The 12,579-nt window shown below is 38.5% G+C and overlaps 1 protein-coding gene and 1 pseudogene across 2 annotated transcripts in view; one reads left to right on the top strand and one right to left on the bottom strand.

The window, feature by feature from the left end:
* Nucleotides 1-12,579, top strand: part of NCKAP5 (NCK associated protein 5) — a 743,731-nt gene that overhangs the window by 368,046 nt on the left and 363,106 nt on the right. The gene's annotated exons all lie outside the window — the stretch shown is intronic.
* On the bottom strand, nucleotides 7,970-8,082 carry LOC121151007 (annotated as a pseudogene).

The raw sequence follows: 12,579 nt of genomic DNA, 5'->3' as shown, positions 1-12,579 counted from the left end.
TTGTGTTTCAAACTGTTTGCTTTTATTTTACTCAATTTGCTCAAGTTTAGGAGAATGGTGTGATATACAGAAGAAATGTCATGTGTGGTCAGCTGTCCTGCACTACCTCGCCATGTATTTTTAGTGAACATTATCTTAACTATGGTATGAACAAATAATTGGGAAGCACAGGTTCATAAAAGGTTAGAGAACTCAGTTTAAAATATATTAAAATTGTAGATTAAACAATGCCTTGCTTTTTGGATTTAGATTGTGATGTCATCATTTGAAAAAAAATGTCATGGTGCTATTGAATTTATGCTACAACAGTAGTCCTCTGAAACACAAAGTCATCATTGTTTACATTTGTACTGCCCCATGCTCCCCTTTCTATCTGCTGCTGTATTAGTATGGCTATTATGGCTTCATCAGCAGAGAAGATGTAAAAGTGAACATGAGCAAGTATGGTTGCCATGCTTGCAAATAGCATTAAAGGACAAAGCATTTTAATTGTTATTCTCAGAAAGCTTATGCTTCAGTAACTGTCTAATTTAATAAAGTCTTGTTCCAGGGGAATGATTTAGCTGTAAGGAGCTTGTAAAAATTGTACGAAGCACTGGAGTCAATGTGATCCTTTAAAATTCTCAAGAACAGTAGTTTCTCATGCTGTCCACTCTCAGGAAAGCCGCAGCGTGCTGTGGTGTTGTTTGTCAGTGCCTGGGTTTATTTTCATAGCAAAGTATTGATTGCAGAGTGAAAAACATTTAGTTTAACAGCAATCAATGAGTCACAGACAAAAGGACATTGGAAATTTTGAAGTCTTTAAAATATGAACTCAGTGGGCAGTCAGGGAGGATTAGTAAATGGATGACCCAGAGGCAACACAGATTTAAGATGGGAAATTCACTCCTCCTCCTGAGTCAGCTTTGACAGGATTTGCAAGAAAACAGCTCATGTGATGCATAATAAATACATGAAACCTGAAGTAGTGATGTGGAATTTTTCTTCCTACAGTCCGAATTTTACATGCTCAGGAGCCTTACTATATGCTGTCAGTTGCTTAACTTAGAGTTTTGTCGCAGTATGAGAAATCAGGCTTTAAACGTGTTCAATAGTGTGCACATTAAATCTCACACTTCTAGAATGTTTAAGAGCAAACTGTTAATCTATATGATTGAAAAATTATTTATATGTTCCCATGTTATGTCCAGTGTTTAAAATATGATTAGGTTAGTTTGAGAGCAAGTTTACTTTTTGTAAATTGTGGTTGAATTGAAATAATTTGAATAACCCTAAGCATAATGCATGGTCACCAACTGACCATGCAGTCTGTTTTCCCTCCAGTAGGGGGAACTCTATCTTCCTGTAAATAAGAGAGACCTGGACCAACCATTCAGTCTCAAGGTAAAACTGGTGGTTTTGTTCAGGGAGGTAATTGGTAAAAGGTATGTTCCCAGCACAATGGCAAGCACAGATACTCCATTGTTTTTTGAGAACTACTGAGGGTTTCGACCTTTCTAGAAAACTTAGAGAGGCTCTGAAATCTCCTTAAATTTGGAGGAAGATGTATCAAATTGTTCTTGTTTCTAAGCCATGAGAAGATATTTCTCATTGACCAGTGACTTGTTAAGACTTTATGGATCTTGGGTGAGGGAAATATCACTTCCTGGAAAGGGAACATTATTCTGATGTGAACTGTAAACATGTCATCTTAATTGGGGTACTCAAACTGTGGCTGAGGCATCCTCCATCCCAACTAATTTTTGTAAATAGTTGAGAAACACTCCATGCTCATTTTAAATGTATTGCCCATAACCTCTTTAAGGGCAAAATTGAGTAGTTGCAACAGACTATAAGATGTATCCAACCAAAAATATTTGTCATGTAGTCTATTTTCTGACAAGTTTGCCAGGAGCTGGCATTGTGACACTGTAGATTAAGCCACCAGTTGTGTTGCCAGCACTCCGTGATACAGTGCTGGTTGCAGCCATGGCTGCTCTGTGCCTAAGCCAGCTCCCAGTAAACGCACCTGAGAAAGCAGCAGATAATGGCCAAAGTATTTGGGTCTTTGTCTCCTCTGTATGAGATCAAGATGGCATCCCTGGCTTCTGTTTGCAGCTGGAGCCAGCTGTAATTGCTGGGGCCTTTGGGCAGTGAATCAGCAGATGAAACATCTCTGTGTTTCCTTCAGTCTGTGCCTTTCAGATAAGATGAATCATTGAAAAGAAAAGTAGCAAATCCTTTCTCTACACATCATGCCTTACTAGCTAATTTTTAAGAGATGTGTTAAACATAATCTAATCACATTATACAATTCTTAACAGTAAAAGTGGTCTTTTTCCTCCTCATCTTCTCCCTGTTTCCCTTCTATCATTTCTATTCTTCTCTTTCTCCCTCTAAAATCTTTTCTCCCCTTCCTCTCCTCTGCCTAAAATCTGCATTGCCTCCCTAAAATGTATATGCCCCCAATCTCTAACAAGGTCTTGGAGAGGGAAGGTATGGATATGTGAGATGGTTTTCTGACTAAAGTGAGTAGTGATCCCAAGACCAGGAAGCAAACATTTTTTGCATGTTAATGGGCTGGGTTGGGGTGCAGGAAATCAGGTTTCTTATCCCCAAATGGCTCTGCTATTTACTGATGGTGACCTTCACTTCTTCATCATAGACACATCAAAGTGGAAATAATGCCTATTGGCTAGTGTAGCTGCAAAAATTTGGTGCCTAATTTAGTATGTGAAGAAAATATTTAGCTAGGTTTTGCCATCAAAATCATTTTTACTTGTGGCTACAAATGATGCCTTTCCCCTTTTCTGTGATTTCTGTGTGATTTAATTTGATTTAAGTCCTGGAACTGCTCTTCTGACTTCTCGATGAGTAAACAGATGTGCATGCTTCTTTGTCTTACAAATTACGAGATGGCTGTTTATACTTGATGCCATTTGCCATGGTCTTGTTGAAAGGTCCTTTATTCCCAATAATAAAATGAAGTCAGATGCTTTATGTTTCTGTGATTACACTTTTTTTTTTAGTTCATTAGAGTGAAAACATTTTCAATCCTGTGATTCTCTATGCCTGTTTAGATGTTTGAGTGTGTTATGAGTCACACATGTGGATAATGGTTACCTGTTTGGCTTGACAGTGGTATCCAAAGGCATCTAATACTTGCTAATAGACAGTTTTCTTTGCACATATTGAATCTGACTCTTTGGTTGCAACCTTAGAAGTTCTTGCAAGCTATCAAGGTTGCTCACTTGTAGAAGTAAAAATATATATATATTTAGCAGTCAATATCTGGTAAAAAAATAGTTTTTAATTTTGTTTCCTGAAGGAAGCAAATATTTTATAAGAGAATTTAAGGATACTACTGTAACAATGATTGTGATGCTTTTTAATCTTGCCAATCAACTTCAGGTAAGGACTTAATGTGGAATTTAGATGTAAAGATTTATATTATAAGAATAAGCAATTTAACAACGTAGACAGACATTTTGTGGTTAAATCTGACTGGTTCAGATGCAGAATACCACAGACTGTAGAAAATCTATTGTTCTTTCAACTGACTTGACGGGTTGACTTGCATGGGGAGCTTTGATCTGCTTTGTGCACAGTGACAGTGGTTGGTTTGGGCTGGATCACCCTGGACAAATTAGCTCTTTTTAAGACTTGATTTCAACTTACTGATCAAAAGTACCTTTCCAAGTGTAAAAAATTCCATTTCCCTTTGATTGCAAGTCCTAAGAAAGGGAGAGATATTAGCGTGTCCATGTGGAAAAAGAGCTCTGGCTGTGTTCAGTCAAGTGTGACAAAGCTTTGCAGAAGAGACTGCTTCTGATGAAAGACAGTCGACTAAATATTCAGCCAGAAGTGGAAACTGGGGAGAAGCGGAGCGATGACAGTGCAGTAAGGACATGGTTTCTGATCCCCGCTTACATTGCACACGAAAGAGCTGTAGTCATCGCGTAGGTGTTTCCACTATGTGAATTTTCCCATATTCCATCTGTGTTGCATAAATATTCTGTTAGGGGTAGCTAGATCCCAGTATGACACACTTGTCATGCATTCTCTCTATATAGCCAAGGGCTATGTTTCCACCCCCCCCCCTTTTTTTTCCTCACAGTTACCACTTTCAAAACCTGAGACTAAGTTTTGTCATATTCCGTATTTATGTGGCTAACCAAGGGTAGTAAGTGTACTTTTAATAGTGGTTCTCAGACTGTCTGTGAAAAGTACACATTTTCTCTTTGTGTGAAATAACTGTGCTCACTCGACACATTTAGTAAGTCTTTAATGATTTCCCCGTAAAAATGATATCTCTGTTCAACCTTACATCCCAGAAATAACACAAACTCAGATTATTCACTGTGTAATGTTTTTGGTTACCTCTTAACTTTGGTGATTGTATAAAATGAAATATTAAAGCATTGAACCAAAGCTTGTGATTAGTTCCACATTGATCTTTTAAATAGTCTAGCTGACCTTTTAATGGCATAAAATCTGAAATTTTGCATTTGCTAATAAGGGATGGAGCACACTGCTGAAAACAGTGTTTAAAAATTTGCAATTTCTGTTACAGTCTGGTACATTAAAATAATAGAAGCTGGCTATGTAAAAACCAGTCCAGATGTATTCAGTTCTTTGTTCGGGGAAATGATTTAGTCTAAAGAAAGCCTCCACAATGAAACTGAAAGTATGAAGGAATTGTAACGTTTCCCAAAAATAATAGAAAGTATTAGTGAGAAATTAATATTAATTACTGAGATCCTTAAGCCATTTCCCTGGCAGAGTTAAAACAAAAGTTGCAGTAGTACTTTGTACTGTCTGTTGTTGACATTATAATAGTTCTGTTTCAGAGGAGTGAATAATTACCATAGAAAATACTCTAATTCTTCATACACATAATTACACCTATTCACTGAAGACAGACAGGTATATTAGGATTCCAACTAGAGTATAAAAAGAATTCTTGTTTGAATAGTTTCTTTCTCCCATAATTCTATGAAACCTAGTAGGATGAACAAACCAACCATAAAATCTAGTATCCTATGCAGTAGAATTATAAATGCTTTAAGGAAGTTGCTGAAAATCTTTTTGAAGTAGTTAAGTTTTTGACTTAAGGAATGGAGGCCACTGATCAGGTAAGATTTGAATGTGATGTTGGGATTGCAGTTTCTGAGTGGAGGAGAGGGAAATCCTCGAGCATAAGGAACAGTATCATGATATATACAAATTAAAAATTTAAAAGAAAAATGTAAGAAGTCAAGAGGATGCAGCTTAACCCAACAGGTGTTTACTGGACACCTCTATAATGCTTAGCAATATTGTGTTTAATGTGGTTTCATCACCAAGGAGAACGCCTAATCCCTACTTAAAAGAAATTCTTGAATATTCTTGGAGGAGACAGGAGATGATAGTTACATGTGTGAAACACTTCACAAAGGATATTCAGGTGGAGAATGAAGACACAGAGAAAACAAGACTGATACAAAGCTTCTGTTGATGTTTCACACTCTAAATGTTCATAGCAGTTGGGGTCAAAGCCAGGAAGGACTAAGGATCCGAGTGAACCTTCTCCCACCATTGTGGGAGGGTACTAACAGATTACTAGAGTGACCATTGCAGCCTCCAAGGTCTGTATCAGATGAAAAGGGACTCTGGAGATGGAACTAGCAATCGAATCCAGATAATCTGATATGTCATGCAAACACCTTAATTACTAGGCTGAAGGTCTTAACTCAGTTTTTAAAAAGCTGTTGAATATTAAGAGCTACAATGTGTGTGTTAAACCACAAAATAGGTGGGGAGTGAAGTTAACTGACATTGGATTGAAGAAGGTAAAGTGTCAGCTGTTGTATATTACACTGAGCATGACTAAAGTTCAAAATTGAAATAGATAAACATAAAAAAGATCTTGAAATCCTGTGTAATAGTCAACAATAATGTGTGTTGGTAAACATTTTTATTATTATAGTAAAATACTTGATACCAACAACTTATGAAAGAAAGAACTTTATTTTGGGTCTTGGTTTTGGAAGTTAATGTTCCGTGAGCTGGTGGCCCCACTGGTCTGGTGTCTGATAAGAGTGATGGATGACAGTGCTCATGAAGAAATATCACCAGGTGAGCGAAGAACCAAAGTGCAACTGGGCCTGACTGAGGCGTATCTGTAGCCAATCTTCCTGGAGAAACTGCCTTCCAGGAGATCAGCCCCAGTGACTTAGGGACCTCCCATAGGGCCCACCTCCTAGACTCTGTAATTGGATTGTTTCCACTGTCTTGGGTTCTTGCAAAATAGAATCCAAATTCTTGTCTCAGCATGAGAGAATTCAAGAGACATGAATAGAGATGAAAGACAGTAGGATTTATTCTAAAGGAATAGGGCACATTCAGGCCTGATGCAGGTACCCTGCCTCCCTCATGAGGAAAGGGGTGATGCGCTGACTGAATATGTAAAATGGGGTGGATTTGGGGTGAGGTTTTAGTACATGTGGTGATCTCTTGAAAGTTGTCATGGTGTCTGCACATGGACCTCAGCATACACATATTCATGGACATAGAGCTCAGATGGATGATGGAGAGGTAGATATGCTGAGTCTACAAGCACATTGGATCGAAATGGAAGAGCGCTGCTGTAGCACAGAGACTGCCGGCAGCCCTTCAGTTCCCTTGCTTGCTAGCTCCCTGTCTTGACAAATGACTGGTTTAAACCCCTGAGTGAGTTGAGGAGCTTTACCCTATTCAAACCATGGTGTAGTATCTTGGCGTTTCAAAGGAAAGTGAAATCAGCTGGAAAATGCATTCGTTCTTCAATGTTTGTTGAAGGGTATACTCCGAAAAGAAACAGTGGGGTTTACATTGCAGCATAAGTTAGTCTTTTGCAGCCATTGTGAAAGAGCAGAATTGGTTCAAGGCAGAGAACTGGAGTAAAAAATGGCTAGAACTCAAATCCCGTTCCTTCCCTGGACTAATACTGTCTTTATGAAGTGTGGGGGTGGGGAGTCAAAGGAGAATACTTAAGACTTCAATGAAGTGTGAAGGCACTTAATAAAATTGACTTTTGAGAACTCCCAAGGGGATAGAATAACTAATAGGTACTGTTAATTGTGATCAATTAACATGACAACAGAGGAGGCGCTGAGAGCAGGGAAGACAGATGAATCATTGACTTCTTATAAAAGGACCCATTGGTCAAGTAAATGAAGCTGTTTTCTCATTGAACATTCAGACTTTTGATCATAGAAACCAAAGAAAAGATTGGAGTATGAGAAAGGGAATGAATTAGAGAGTTAACTGTTTTTATTAGGTTTATGCCCATCTAGTTTATTATTCAATATCCTACTTTCTTTGGGTAGGCCCTGCAATTATCAGCTATTCCAAGAACTGGGAGGAAGTATTTTGTAAGAAGCTTGTTGAAGATATCAGTGAGCCAGCAATGCCAGCGGAAAGGCCTTTTCCCATGGAGGAAAGTGAATAATCAGCATAATTAGAGAAACAGTCATCTGTTTACTTCCTCGGGAGTGTTCTCACTCCTGGAGTCCACACCTAAGAAGAATTAGTCATTTTTAGAATCTTTTCTCTTCAGTCTCCTGACACCTCCAGTTTTAGGGGAACTACATTAAATTCAGTGCTACTAGAGTGGATATCCTAACTCTTTCCAGCAGAACAACATCCAGTATTATCATTTTCACATTGCCTTGCTTCATCCTGGCCAGAAGAAGCCCACTATTAACCTCTCGCCTTCTTACTCACCTTCATCATTTCATCATTATCAAATGAAATCAAAATCTAAGCATCAATATTGGCATGCATACACACCTCATCTTATAGATATTTGATCTTGTTGTGCCTAAATTTTGAGATCCCCAGAAATCAGCAGGGGCCTGAAGTCGAACCAAGTGCCCAAGGATGGTTTATTCAAGCACATCCGAGCCTGGGTTCTTGGTTGAGAGCAGGCAGCTGGCTGACCAACAGCACAGTCAGCCAGCCCGGGACCAACACTCCTTAGCAGCACAGTCATAGGATTTTGCGTGTCATCCTAGCGCAAGGGCCATGCAAATCTTCTCTGTATCATTTCAATTTTAGTATATGTGCTGCCGAAGCGAGCACACATTCATAGGGTTTTTATAGGTGCAGTCTGCAATTTTATAGGTGCAGGGGCAGTTTATAATAGCCTGCAGGGTGAGGAGAAATACCACACATTCCCTACCTATCTTGGCTGGACAGCCCATGCCTCCAGCAACTAAGGTAAAACACCCACTTAATTAGTTGGATCCACCTATGAGATTTAGATGGGCCTTGATTCATAAGAATTGGGGCCCATCAGAGCTAAAGGTCAAATAGGCTGCTAAAGGTGACATAGGCTGTTTGGCCTGCAAGTTCACACAGTTTCTTAGTAGCAATGAGCCATGAACAAATGGTTGGTATTTTGATATTGAGGTTCTTCAATCTCATGTCCATAATAGCATTAATGATTATGATTTCCTTAATACTCTTGTGGATGACTCAAGACCTCATGAGATACAAGTGTTGTAAGCAATCTTGGCATTAAAAAAAAAAAAATCCAGGGAAAAGAATGCCCCAAAATTGCATAGTAGGGTAAAAGGAGGACCAGAATAATAATCCAGATTCTTAACCTCATGCTCCTCCACTATAGGAATTCTGAGGCAAAAATGAAGAAAAGCTGTGCTGTGTGTAAATTTCTACACTCTTTTGTCTATATGATATTGAATCTGAATCTTCATAGGACTTGCGTTCTGTTGTCCTGAGTTAAGCAGCCACCTGCTGCCCCACATCCCATACAGGTGACATTGTGAGTCCTGGCCACTCCTACCTTCATTCCAGCTCCCTGATAATGTGCCTGGGAAAACCATGGAGGAAAGTCAAAGTGCTTGGGCTTTCCACCCCGTGTGGGAGACCCAGAAGCTGTTTGTGGTCCTCTCTTAGGCCTGGCCCTACCCTCTTCCTTGTGGCCATTTGGAAAGTAAACCAGCAGATGGAGGCTCTCTCTGCCTTTTCCTCTCTGTAACTCTGAGTGAGCATCCAGAATACAAGAAGCATACACATCCTTGTCTTTAGAAAAACCAAATCACTGCTCTGTGAATGCAGTATAACCATTTTATTCTTCATTTGTAACCTTGGTAGATAAATAATGAAAACCAAATACAAAAATAACCACCGTTTTCTTTTCGGATGTCATCATCTGTTACTATTTTCCTAATAGTACTTTTAGAATTCACAGCGATGTTAACATGCCAGATCTTCATTTTTATTTTTCTCTTCTTCGCGCCTCAACCTGGAAGTACTATTTTCATATAGTTCACATATGTATCCCTTTGCTAAATAATAAACAATTATCTGCCTTAAAGATTTGGTTACCTGTGGCACTTGTCCTGTCTAAGGCTTTGGTCTAGAGCTGAGGCCTTTATGAGATCCAAGTGTTTGCTGTCTCCTTTGCCCTTGAACTTCATAATTCACCATATGCAGTCCTTCTTCCTTTCCCTCACCCTTTTCTCCCTGTCACATTTTTTTTTTTTTAACCCAGCTCTGTTTCATTTTTACTTAGAATAAAAGCCTGGTCTCTTGGGCGATGTTATCAGCACTGCAGATGTACACCGAGCTATTTCTATCCTAGCATCTCAAAATCTGATTCTGATTCTTCTGTTACAGCCAACAGAACAGGTTTTAAAAAAAATCAATTCTTAGGTTCCTTATCTGTTTCTCTGTTTCTAGGATAACTGGATCTTTGATAACTAATGGGGATATTGAATTCTGAGCACTTCGTGGGAAATATGTATTGCAGTTTGCATAAGAAGGAGAAATGGGACTGCAATTAGATGTTATAACTAGCACTTAATGCAGATCTGTTTACATTAGTTTGATGGAAAATGGTTATTAGAGAATTTTTGAACTAAAACTGTTTTCCTGAAAATAGTTTATTTTTTCTATTGATATGTTCAGCTTAGGGGTTTATGAAAGAGAAGAAACCCTTTGTCAATTTTAGGTTTTCAGGAGGAAGGACAACTAATATGGTTATTCAGGTCCCTGAAACCTTTTGGGTGTTTTACAAATTAGTCATTAAGGAACACACAGAGATAGGTGTAACTTTTTGAACATAAATTAAAAAGCAGCTATAGAAGTTCTGAATTGATTGTTATGTCTTCATGCTATGCTTTATGTTTGTATCACTGAATCAAATGCATGCACCCTGGCTAGCAGTCTGTATAATTTAAAATTCCCACTGCATAGGATGTACTTCACTTTTGCCAGAATATACCTATCTTGAATAATCTTCCATTTTTCTCACAATAGTAAGAAATGTCTTTTAATCCCTATGGCCTTCTCAAATTGGCAGTTTCATTGCTCATGGTGTTTAAGACCTTCTTATTATCTCAGAATCATAACTTTTTTGCCCCCGTAGTTCTTTGATTATTAAATGTCATTTATGGAGCGTATTTTAGGAGATTGTGTGAAACAGAAACAAACTGTGTAGCATTCTAAGTCTACTGTGCACTAAATGGGGACCTGTGCATGAACTGGTGCTTCATGAAATCCAACAAGAAGATCTCGTGTGGCATGTGCCTATCACATGTCAGTGTCGTCTAACACTGTGATATGTGTGATAGTGCTGGAAAATCCATATAATGTAAAGGAACTATTTTCTCAAATTCCTAGACCCTTTCTAAAATTTTGTCATATTACAACCTATTAGTACAATCAGAGTCATTGAAGCTATGTAGACCTAGGATAAAATCCTTGAATTTCTGTTTTTGAATATCAAGTGTTAATATTTTAGTTTCCCTTTTAAGTGTGACAGATGAAATATCCAGCCATTGTTTTTGAAATAATAGCAAGTAATGGGAATAAAAATATATTTTAAGGAAGGCTAAATGTGGCGTTACATGAATTCTAGATGGCTCCTGTGATTAGATTGGTTTTATCTGTTCTAACATCAAAACCTAATTTAAAATGTATTTTCCCTCAGTGTTAATGTATGACTGTTTAAAAATACATTTTTGAAACTTTTAAGAGAAACATAACTTTAACATTTCTCTACCACAGTGATTATTAAACAGTAAAAACTTTAAAGTCTTTATATAAAAAATAGCTAAATTATCTAAGACAATATAAGTTGTATCATTCTAGTTAGCTCTATCTTATTTTTACATGTGCTTTGAAGTTTTTAAATTCCTTTACCATACTTTTTGCTTAATCTTTACAGTGGAACTATGAAATTGCCTTGTAAGATTCCACTGTCCTCAACACACAAAGATAACTGGCATAAAATAGTGAAGTATTAAGTTAGGTAGCTTGTCCAAAACCACTTGCACAGTAAATGATGTGTTTCACAGTAGAAAGGTGGCATTAACCAGTCTCTTGTAAAATATTGCCCTATTTGGTTATCTGTTTGAGAGTGAAAGTGAGGGAGAAAGCTCTTCTTATTTGAGAGAGAATTCTTCTTGTTCATCCCTCCAAGTGCCTGTGACTGTCACTGCTAGGCTGGAGCCAAGGATGGAATCTTAGCAGGCAATCCAGGTGTCCATTGTACATGGTTGGATCCCAGTTGTTTGAGCCATTACCACTGCTGCTTCCCATTGCACACAATAGCAAGGTGCTAGAGGCAAGAATGGAACCCAACTACTTTGATAAGGGACACAGATGTCTTTTTGCTTCTTCTTTCCCAGCCCCCCAATAATTATTTTTATTGAAAAGGCATATTTACAAAGAGGAGAGACAGAGAGAATCTTCCATCTGCTGGTTCACTCCCCACATGGTTGCAATGTCCAGAGTTGAGCTATTCCAAAGCCAGTAGCCTCCTCTGGGTCTCCCATGTGGTTGCAAGGTCCCAAGGGTTGGGCCATCCTCCATTGCTTTCCCAGGTGGTAAGCAGTGAGCTGGATGTGAGCTAGAGCCACTGGATACAAACCGGTGCCCATATAGTGTTTGTAAGGGGGAGGATTAGCAAATTGAACCATTGTGTTGAACCTGGGACCCAGCAATATACTTAATATATACTTGCTTCCAATTTAGCCTCCTCATATCTTTCTCCAATCATAATCAAAATGAGCTTTGCAAAATCACAATGAGTCACTATAACTTGATTAAATTTTGCTGTGGTGTCACTGTTCTGTGGACGGAGTCTCAGATCTTTTACAATATTCATGGTCCTGTAAGATCTAGTTTCTGCTCTTTGCTAATGTCACGTGCCTCTCTTGTCTCCTTGCCCACCAGGAATCAACTACCCTGAGCTTCTCATTCTTCCTAAATGTGACAAAGAACTTTGAACTTGCTGCTTATTGTTCCTTGTGGGGTTGTTGTTCTTCTTTCCTCACCTAGCAGCACTAGTCTTCATACAGCTCTTAGGTTCCATGTTCCTTTTCTCAGAGAAGCCATTCTGGAATGCAGAAAACAAAAACCATGTCTTCATGCTGCCATACTTTTAAAAAAAGATTTATTTATTTATTGTTTTATTTATTTTGCAAAGTCAGATATATAGAGAGGAGGAGACACCGAGAGGACAATAGACACCGAGAGGACAATCTTCCATCCAATGATTCATTCCCCAAGTAGTCACATTGGCCGGAGCTGAGCCAATTTGAAGCCAGG

This window comes from Ochotona curzoniae, unplaced genomic scaffold (genome assembly GCF_017591425.1).
Source record: "Ochotona curzoniae isolate NIBS_2020 unplaced genomic scaffold, NIBS_Ocur_1.0 contig_2210, whole genome shotgun sequence".
NCBI lineage: Eukaryota > Metazoa > Chordata > Mammalia > Lagomorpha > Ochotonidae > Ochotona > Ochotona curzoniae.
Note: the sequence above shows the minus strand (reverse complement) of the source record. Positions and strands in the feature narration are given on the sequence as shown.